Source organism: Myiozetetes cayanensis, unplaced genomic scaffold, assembly GCF_022539395.1.
Source record: "Myiozetetes cayanensis isolate MyiCay16 unplaced genomic scaffold, myiCay2020 scf186, whole genome shotgun sequence".
NCBI lineage: Eukaryota > Metazoa > Chordata > Aves > Passeriformes > Tyrannidae > Myiozetetes > Myiozetetes cayanensis.
The window spans coordinates 42727-53729 of NW_026087396.1; positions in this window are offsets into that span (position 1 = coordinate 42727).

Below are 11003 nucleotides of genomic sequence, written 5' to 3' on the forward strand. Positions count from 1 at the left end.
GGCCCCACCTCGAGTGCTGTGTCCAGTTCTGGCCCCTGAGTGCAAAAAGGCCCTGGAGGGGCTGGAGCGTGTCCAGAGAAGGGAACGGAGCTGGGAAAGGGTCTGGAAAACATGTCTGATGAGGAGCAGCTGAGGGAACTGGGGTTATTTAGTCTGCAGAAGAGGAGGCTCAGAATGGACCTCATCACTCTCTACAATGACTAAAGGCCAAGCCTTTAGTGACAGCAAGAGAAGAATAGGACTTGAGTTGCCTTGGGTGTGGTTCAAATTTGACATTACAAAATGATTTTCTTACTTTGATAGTATTTAGGTGTTGGAACAAGTAGCCTAGGGAGGTGATGGAGTCTTTGGAAGTGTTCAGGTGGCATCTGGATATGGCACTTTGGGATGTGGTTTAGGGGTGATTGTGGTAGTGCTGTGTTGACAGTTGGACCAGAAGATCTTGAAGGTCTCTTCCAACCTTGATGATTTTGTGATTCTGTGACCTGTCATCACAGTTTCCAGCTTTGTGCTCTAACAAGATCCTGGAGATGTTTTCTCAGTTGCTTTCCTCAGTGGGATCCATTAACACTACAAGAAACTTCACAGTTTGAATCTCACTTTGGTTTCTCAAGAGGTTCCTGAAACTCTCCTCAAGGTCTGATGTTCAGGGACTCATCTCCAAAGCCCTTGAGGGTGATGAAATGCCTGGGGCTGTTGCTGAGCTGCTGAGCTGGGAGGGTTCCTGGCACACAGGGAGCTCCTGGCAAGCGGGCAGCGCTGCAGAGAGACAGCTCTGCCCAGGAGCAGCTCCTCTGCACAGCCCAGCAGGGCTGAGGGCACTGCCTGCAGGCACAAGAGAAGAGTAGCAAGGCAGAGGGAGGTTCAAGACAGTCGAAAGATGGGAGATGTTCAGCTGAGACTCCACCTGGGGACACAATTTCACAGCCCTCTGCAGAGTGAGTCTACAGATGCAGGGCAATGTCACTTGTGTGCCTGAGGACTCTCCTAAAGCTGGCACATCCCCAGCCCTGGGCATCTGTCAGGACTTTCCCAGTGTCTCTGTTGCCCAGGGGGAGGATGTGCTCCAGGGCAGGGCTTCCCTGAGACCCCATCAGAGGGACAGGGCAGGACGGCTCCTTCTCCCAAGGATGGCTGTGGGATGTCAGGGTGGGGGTGCAGCCAGGGCTGCCCAGGGCTGTCCTGCACAGCAGGGTCCCTGTGCTCCAGGGTTCTTTAGGCCAGGGAAAGGACTCTGCTGCCTGCCAGGGTCAGCTCTCACCCTGCCTGGGGAGTTGCCCTCATCTGGGCAGGGAGAAGCTGGAGGTGGAGGGAGAGAACCCCAGCAGGGCCCAGGCAGGGTCTTCCTGCCCTTGAACAAGTGCTGTGTGGGGTCAGGGCTGCTCACAGATCCAGATCACACCAGCACCTTTCCAAGGGAACTTTCAAAGGGGAAGGACAAAGCACAATTATTATGAAGATAAAGAGCTTTTGTGAGTCAGTGTTTTCAATTTCCTACTCCTGGGGAGTTTGGGGTTTGAGAAGTGAAAAAGGAGCTCTCATGTTGGACACAGACTCCTGAGCTGTAACTTTGAATGAACAGTGGGGCTGAGAGCAGCTTCCTAAAGTGCCTTCAGCCTCTCCTCTGCCTTTGACAGAAACAGCATCACCTTTGATGGACCCATCAGTTTTTTCCTGACCTGCCCTTTCTCCACCTGCAAACAAGATAAGGTGCCCAGTGGGTTGCCCTGCAGACAGGCAGGTTTCTGTAGGGCCAAGGTGAGTGCACAGAGGTTGGGATGGGATCTGGGAGTGCTGACAGGTCACAGTCCTCACTCAGGGAAAGAACTGAAAGCCCTGCAGTGTCCTGGAATGTTTAGAGATGTCTGTGAGATCCCCTCCAGTGCAGAGCCCTCCCTGTGAAGAAGCCCCCTGCCCTCCTCTCCCCCAGCCAAGCCTCTGCCCTCAGGGCCGGGGGTGCAAGGGCTGAAGCCCCTCCTGTGCAGGCAGAGCTGCGGCAGAGCCGTGGGGCAGCTCTGCAGCCCCGGGCCCAGTTCCCTGAGCAGAGCACAGGGCTGGGAGCAGCTGCCCGGCCCTGCTGGGCTCTGGGAGGTGGCCCAGTTGGCTCAGGGTGACGCTGTCCTGAGTGCCCGGCGGGCTCTGCCCCGGCCTCTCCCAGCCGCACCCTCCCTGTGCTGGGCCTTGTTCCTCCTCCTGCCTGTGCCATGGGCCTTCTTCTCCTGCTGCTGCTCTGGGGCTCTCTGGGCAGGGCACTTGGAGTTGCACAGTCACCCCCTGCCCCTGTGGCTAGTTTCCTGGAGCCCTGTCCATGGGAACAAGTGTCCCAGCTTTCCTCTGCCCTGGGGGCTCTGGGCAATGCTGTCAGTGTATCCAGGGAAGGAGCTCAATCTCCCTGAGTCAAATGCCATCATCAGGATCCTTGGCAATGTCCCTGAGGTTTCCTTCCAAGCTGGGAGCTTCCCTCCAGGATGAACACCTTTCTGTTATCTTTGTGTTATCTGAAAGCCCCAGGGAGAAGCACAGAATTCAACAATGTAGAAAATGCTGTTGGGTTGGTGAAATGAGCCAGGAGAGTCTTTGGCTACCAGTGTGGGGCTGAGACCTTGAGAAAGGGACAGACATTTGATGGGCTGTGGTGGATCCACCTGCTTTCTTTAGTACTTGGTATTTTATAAGGGAAACACTGGGGTGTGATCATCCTGCAACTGAGAAAGTGAAAGCCCAGAGAATCTTGGAACACAAAAGAATAACAGACCATGTCCCCTCCCTCCCCACTCATCCCTTTGCCTCAAAGAACTCCCTTTGTTTCCCTGAGGGCAGCAGAAATGATGAGGTTTCTGACATCCCAGAATTGCCACCAGGGGAGATACAAGGCGGAGGGGGCGGGGGGGAGTTGTAACTCTTACCCTGCCTTTACAACTGCCATGGATTAGCAGTAGGGGTGCAGATGCTGGCAGGCCCTTCCACACTGGCAGGGCTTTCACAGGACAGGGCTGAGCACCAGCACAAGTCCCTTCCCCTGCCAGCTCTGCAGAGTGAGATGAATTCAGGAGTCCGTGGGCAGAGGCCCTGCCCTTCACTGCACACATGACCAGCAGCACCCAGAGCTCCAGCACAGAGCTAAAGGCAGGACTGCTGGAAAAACAAAAGTGTCTGTGTGTGACAGAGGGAGGGGAGGGGAGTGTATGGGAATGGCTTTGATTTTGCTCAGATAGGTCCCCTTTATTGTCACTGTTTTTTCTCCTGTGACAGTTCCCCATGCCCAGAGGCAGCAAATGCCCAACAGCAGCTCCATGGCCCAGTTCCTGCTGCTGGCATTGGCAGACAGGTGGGAGCTGCAGCTGCTGCACTTCTGGCTCTTCCTGGGCATCTCCCTGGCTGCCCTCCTGGGCAACGGCCTCATCCTCAGCACCGTAGCCTGCGACCAGCACCTGCACACCCCCAGGGACTTCTTCCTGCTGCACCTCTCCCTCACAGACCTGGGCTGCAGCTGCACCACTGTGCCCAAAGCCATGCACAACTCCCTCTGGGGCACCACAACCATCTCCTACACGGGATGTGCTGCTCAGCTCTTTTTCTTTCTGTTCTTCCTTACAGCAGAGTATTTCCTCCTCACCATCATGTGCTACGACCGCTACGTTGCCATCTGCAAACCCCTGCACTACGGGACCCTCCTGGGCAGCAGAGCTTGTGCCCACATGGCAGCAGCTGCCTGGGCCTCTGTGTTTCTCTATTCTCTGCTGCACACAGCCAATACATTTTCCCTGCCCCTGTGCCAGGGCAATGCCCTGGGCCAGTTCTTCTGTGAAATCCCACACATCCTCAAGCTCTCCTGCTCAGGCACATACCTGAGGGAAATTGGACTTCTTGTTTTTAGTGCTTTTCCTGTTTTGGGCTGTTTCATTTTCATACTTTTCTCCTATGTGCAGATCTTCAGGGCTGTGATGAGGATCCCCTCTGAGCAGAGATGGCACAAAGCCTGTTCCACGTGCCTCCCTCTGACCTTTGCTGCAGGCATAGTAGGAGCCCCTGGTGGTCTAGTGGTAAAGGCGCGGCGCTATCACCGCGGAGACCCGGGTTCGATTCCCGGTCAGGGCCACTCCCGGGCAGGTGGAGCTCGTCAGCCTTAAAGGCAACCCATCTACGTCCTAAGGACCTCGCTGCCACCGTCCAAGCTCGCTTGGCCCCGGCAGATGAACCTTAGGATTAAAGGGTGGACTCAGTTCCGCGCACACTGTGTCTCACCTAAAAAATCCAATGCGCAGGCTGGAAGGTGTAAAGACCTTCCCCGGATCTTCACTCGTGAAGACTGGCCATTATACATTATATATATTATTATAGAGGGGTCCCTGGGGGCTCTATTAATACCACAACTTTTCTGCCACTCAGGTTTATTCCTTCAAGTGAAAAACATATCTGCACACATCACCTCATCCCATGTCTGCTCCCTGAGACTTCCTTGTAGTGGCCATTTTTCACCATCATCTAATATATACAGAAACAACCAATGTTGACAGTATTTGAAGAAGGTCTTTTTACTTTGTCTCCCTCCAGGAATTCCTCCCACATCTCTCCAATGTTTTAATTTACATTCCACAGGAGTTCTAACATTTATTTCTTTTCTCATTTTAACTTCCATTATGAAGTTAAACGGTTAAATCTGTAATACACTAACAATCACAACTATTATATTACCAGATAATATCTACTCTTCAAATTTAAACACTACTTCTTGATCGAAACCTCCTAAAATTCACAAAACTCAAAACTAACCTGTACTATCTCAAAAATCCACAAGATGTCAACATAAGACCACAAAATATTTGGCCTCCACACTAAACCTGTATTAACCCACAAACCCACAAGATGTCACCATAAGACCACAAGATTTACACTCTACAGCAAACCTGTATGTATCAGAAAATCCACATTTTTTTAACTATTCAGACTGAATTAGGAGGTGCTTGGAATCAATATGGACTTGGGGTTGCTGATATCAATGTAAAACCAGGAAAAAAGTAAACAGGCCACAAAAAAAAAGACATCTTTTCTCATGATTTTATTAATACAACGTATTCACTTTGAATGCACTTCAGAGATCTGTCTAATTAATCACAAAAGAAATGAAGACTTAGAGATAAATTATTCCCAGGGGCTTGTCTGGTTAAGATGCCATCACTGAGAAGAGAGTGTGGAGGAATGAGCAGACAAGGACACCATCCCTGGGGCTGGGGAAGCAGGAACTCAGAGTCACTGGTTCCAGGTGGCAAATGGACTGTGGGATGTTTCTGTGAGAGCCCATAATGGGTGTGCTGCTTTCAGGGGGAATCCAGTTAAATTTCTTCCTCGTGGCCATTGCAGGGCTGTGTTTTGAATTTGTGCTGAACACAGGGTTGATAATCACAGAGTCACAGAATGGGCTGAGTTGGAAGGGACCCCCAAGGATCATCCAGTCCAACCCTTACCCTGCACAGGACCATCTCCAAGGCTCACACCACGAGCCTGAGAGGATCATCCAAAACATTCCTTGAGCTCTGTCAGCGTTGGTGCTGTGCCCACTGCCCTGGGAGTCTGTTTAGTGCCCAACCACCCTCTGGGGGAAGACCATTTTTCTAAAACACAGTCTAACCCTGCCCTGACTCCAGGCCATTCCCTCAGTGCTGTCCCTGGTCCCCACAGAGCAGAGCTCAGGGCCTGCCCCTCCTCTGCCTCTGCCCAGAAATTTGTGACTGCAGTGAGGTCTCCCCTCAGTCTCCTCCAGTAAACACCTCAAGTGCCCTCAGTGTCCTCACACGCCTTCCCCTCCAGGCCCTTCCCATCCTCGTGGCCTCCTTTGGACACTCTCCAATGGCTCAATCTCTCCCTTCCATTGCGTCCCCCTACACTGCCCCAATCTTGCAGGTGAGGCCGCCCCAGGGCAGAGCAGAGCGGGACAATTCCCTCCCTGATGCCCCCAGCACAGGCTTGGCCCTCCTGGCTGCCAGGGCACTGCTGACTCAGGGCCAACTGGCACCCACCAGCACCCCCAGGGCCCTTTCCTGGCACTGCTTCCCAACCATTCATTCCTAGTGTGTCTGTCCCGCCGGGGCTGCCCCATCCCAGGGCAGGATCCAGCTCTTTCCTCTGGGGAACTTCCCATGGTTGGGGATTCCCAGCCCTGGGATCTGTCCAGGTCTCTGCAGGGCCTTCCTGCCTTGCTGGGACTCAGCAGCTCCTCCCAGTTTTGGGTCACCTGCAAACTTGCTCAGTGTCCCTTCCAGTGCTGTGTCCAAATCATTGATGGAGATGTTGGAGAGCACAGGGCCCAAGATGGAGCCCTGTGGGAACCCCACTAGTGACAGGTCACAGTCTGATGTCACCCCAGTCACTGTTACAGGGTCCCTTTGGTTCCGTGAGCCCGACATGTCATAATAGCCCCTTTGATTCCATGAGATTCCACAGTGTCCCTGGGTTCCTTTGGCTCCAGGAGGCAAAGGCAGTGTCACAATGGCCTTTGGGTTCCAGGAGGCCCCGCAGTGTCACAGGGTTCCCCAGTTCCATGATATTCCCAGTGTCCCAATGGAGCCTTGATTCCATAAGGTTCTGCAGTGTCCCAGGTTTACTTTTCTACCATGAAATAACCCTCCTGAAACCATGACATTATCCTCCTCTGTATTCTATTTCCTTTTTCATCACACAGTGTCCCAGGGATCCTTTGGTTCTTGAGGCCCTGCAGTGTCCCAGCAGCCCCTTGATTCCTTTGTGCCACTGGAGACACCCCATAATCCTGCCCTGCCTTGTCCATGGCTACTGAGCCTTCTGAAAGGTTGGAAAGGGGTTCAGCAGCAGTGATCCCCATCCTGCTGGCTCTGCTTCCCAGCCTGACCATTTTTTTGACTCATCTTCATTCTTTGTGTTATGTCCAGTCTGCAGCTCTGGGGCTGCAGAGGAGCCTGAGACTCTTCTCTGTGCCCCAGGAGCTGCTGTGCCCTTCAGAGGGGCTGGGGCTGTGGGGGGAGTGCCCAGAGAAGGAAAAGCTGCCTGGAAAGGGGCACAGTTTTAAGACTTTTATATTTAAATAATATATACGCACATTTTCATTAGCTGGGTCATTTGAGTATTTCTAAGAAATGGCAAAGTTTTCCCACCATGACAGAACAAGAATTTCCTGGAAGTGTACTGATGGCAGGAGAAGAAATTCTGACCTTCCCCTCTACCTGTATTACCACTCTTCAGTCTAGAATTTTATCTCCCTCTCACTTCAGGTGTTTCCAGCTCTCCTGTATGAATGGCCATGTCTCAGGACATCCCTTCAGTAGACCTGCTGGATGTGTGTCCTTCCCATTGCTCCCTGGTTTCCTCCTCCACTTGCTCTCTGGTCATTCAGTGCCTCTCAATTGACTGGTTTCATGCTTTGAGCATTAGAGAGCTCCCAGTCTTTCAGAAGTTTAAACAGCACATTAGTCAACACCTTAATTTTGTTTATATCTATCATAGAACAACCTTTTCTGATGTCTGTGTCTAAACCTCTTCCTGTATGGAAATCCCTTGAGAAAAGGTGACAGATGCTGCTGGGACATGGCACAGAGCTGAGGGAAGAGTTTGGATGTTTATTAGGATGTATCATCTTTACATATTTTTTTATTGCCCATGAATAGAAACCTTTCTGTGGCTCTAAACCTCACCAGTTCCAGACCTCCCAAAGAACACAAACCTGATGAGTTGTGGTTCCCACTCCAGTGGCACTTGGAGCTCCCTCTGTACCCAGAGCACAGAGCTCCCTTGTCCCACCAAGTCGTTGGAAATGGAGGGATTCAGGACACAGGACAGGTTGTGGGGACCAGTTGCAGGGCATGGCCAGGGATTTGGGGTGGTTGTGAGCCCAGGGCAGGACCCAGCACTTGGCCTTGTTGACCCTCCTCCAAGTGTCCTGGGCCCATCAATGCAGCCTGTCCAGATCCCTCTGCAGAGCCTTCCTGCCCTCCAGCTCATCAACACTCCCACCCAGCTTGGTGTCACCTGTGAACTGACTGAGGCTGCCCTGATCCCCTTGTGCAGATCATTGACAAAGACACTGAACTGCCCTGAGCCCAGTGCTGAGCCCTGGGAACACCCCTGGATGGAACTCCATTCCCCACCACTCCTTGGGCCTGCCCATCCACACAGATTTAGCTCTGCACAGCACAGAAATTCATTCACTTTCTTCCTTTTCCTCCCTCTATGGATCAAGGGACCTTGTGACTTCAGTGTGTGACTCGCTGTGTGCAAAGGGCAAATATGGACAGAATCTCGGACAGGGAGGGTTTGGGGGATCTTGGGATCTGTGCTTGCCACAGAAGGTGTTTGCCATTGGTCTCAGACTATCTACTGTGCAAGGTCGACTTCAGTGTTAGCAATGTGTATTTAATATACAGCAGGGGAAGAGCTTTTGTTTTTTATTGAGCTCTGCCTTCCCCTGGTTTTGTTTGCTAACAATAAATGAACATCCCTCTGTGTCTTGTGCAGCTCTTTCTCCAAGCCAAGCAGGTGGGAGTTGGTGCCAAGGAGCTGAAACCTGCAGGTCCAGCCTTTAGTGGAGGAAGCTCAGATTTGCCCAAGGCTGCTTTGAGTCCCAGGGGTTGGATGAGGGAATGGTGGGGTGGGGACAGGGATAAAGTCTGATGGATTGTCAGACACAAAGGGTCTTGATTTTTGTATCTATTCAGACTGAATTAGAATCATAGAATCAGATGGGTTGGAAAGGACCTCTGAGATCACCAAGTCCAACCCTTGATCCACTACCACCACAGTTACCAGACTGTGGCATTAAGTGCCACATCCAGTCTCTTCTTAAAAACTTCCAGGGACAGAGAATGCACCCTCTCCCTGGGCGGCCCATTCCAATGCCTGATTACCCTCACTGTAAAGAATTTCTTCCTAATATCTAACCTAAACCTCCCCTGGCAGAGCTTGAGACCATGTCCTCTTGTCCTACTGATAGTTGCCTGGGAGAAGAGACCAACCCCCACCTGGCTACAACCTCCTGTCAGAGAGTTGTAGAGAGTGATGAGGTCTCCCCTGAGCCTTCTCTTCTCCAGGCTAAACAACCTTTAGGAGGTGCTTGTGATCAGTACTGACTGGGGATTGCTGATATCAATGTAAAACCAGGAAAAAAAGTGAACAGGACACAAAACAGAAAATATTGTCTCATTACTTCTGCAATACAATATATTCACTATGAATGCACTTCTGAGATCTGTCTAATTAACCAGAAAAGAATTAAGGACTTAGAAGGAAATTATTCCCAGGGGCTTGTCTGGTTAAGACGCCATCGTTGAGAAGAGAGTGTGGAGGAATGAGCAGATAAGGAGACCATCCCTGGGGCTGGGGAAGCAGGAACTGAGCTTCAGCATTGCAGGGATGTGCATGACACCACTGCCATTGTACTCTGAGCACATGGAGAAAATACCCCGATAAAGAACAGGAGAGAGACCTCTCTCTCTGTGCCACCTGACTCCATTTGGTCATCTGAGCAACTTTAGGGGTTGCCCTGGGCAGAAGGAACAGTGGCAGGTTCCCCTGTCCTATCTGTGAGCACCTTCTGCCACTTCAGTTGGCCAAAGCAATGTCCCAGGAGCCTCCAAGAAGATCCCACAGCTGCTGTCCTGTCCCTGTGAACTGCTCCATTGGAGCCTGCAGTTCCCAGCTGCTCCATTGGAGCCTGCAGTTCCCAGCAGGAATCTTGGTCCCCTCTGGCCCCTCAGAAGGAACCAAGGGTTTGTATCCCAGCAGGTCACTCCTGGCTTTGCTCTTCATTCATTGCCAGGGCAGCTGGGACAAGGAGTCACCTGCAGGTGCCTGTTTTGTGCCCACTGAAGTGGGGCAGGAGGAATCCCAGCCCATGGGGGTTGTGGAGGGAGCTGAGTGTCCTTCTGGCCCCAGGTCTGCAGAGCCACAATGAGACACCTCTGCTGACTCAGCTGAGTCCCTTCCCTCAGTGCAGAGGAAGGAGATCCCTCCTGGGCACTGTCTAGGTTTCCTGTCTAAGGATGGGACATGAACCCCAGGGACACGTGGAGGGAGCCCAGAGAGGCAGAGAAAGGGCTGCCTGGGGCTGTTGCTGTGCTGCTGAGCTGGGCCGGGCTTCTGGCACACAGGGAGCTCCTGGCAACCAAGAAGAGCTTCAAAGAGACAGCTCTTGAGCAGCTTCTTCAATCTTCCCTCAGTACTTCAGGATGATGGACTTGTCTCTAAACATACCCTGGGACTCATTAAATATAGACAAACAATTTCTTTCTCTTCATTTAATTGTCTTCATGTCTTAAAGACTTCAATAACTAATGGGAGATCTTTTGTAGTTTAGCTAAATTTCAAAGTGGATGTCACGAAAAAACCTATATTTTTATGAAAGGGAATGATTTACACAGAGCCTTGGGATGAAGAGGGTCAGGGTGCAAATGATTTGGACCCAAAGACCAAGGGGAAAAAGAGATTAATAGCATTAATCATTGACCAACTTTACAGTTATCAAGGGATTCAATAGCATTTGCTAAAATTTAACAGTTACTGAATTATAGATTCACAATAACAACACTCAAACCACAGTCAATTCACACCCAGGCAGAGATGTGTGGACACATCAAGATCTGGGTGTGTAAAGGTGCCTCTCCAAAATTCTCCTGGTTGTCAGTGAAACACCCCCACACATCCCTTTGTGTTTCCCAACAGACAAGGTTCCACGAGGCCCTGCAGTGTCACAATGGCCCCTTTATTCCATGAGTTCCCACAGTGTCACAGTGACCCCTTGATGCCATGAGTTTCTGTGCTTTCCATGTGACCTAGGGTTGATTGAGGACCTGCATTGTCTCCCTGGGCCCTTGATTCCACCAGGTTTGACAGTGCCACAATGGTCCCTTCAGCTCCAGAAGGCCCTGCAGGGTCACAATGACCCTTGGATTCCATGGCATTCATCAGTGTAAGAGTGATCCCTTCATTCCATGAGTTTCCCCAGTGTCCTAAGGGCCCCTGGACTCCACATGGCCCTG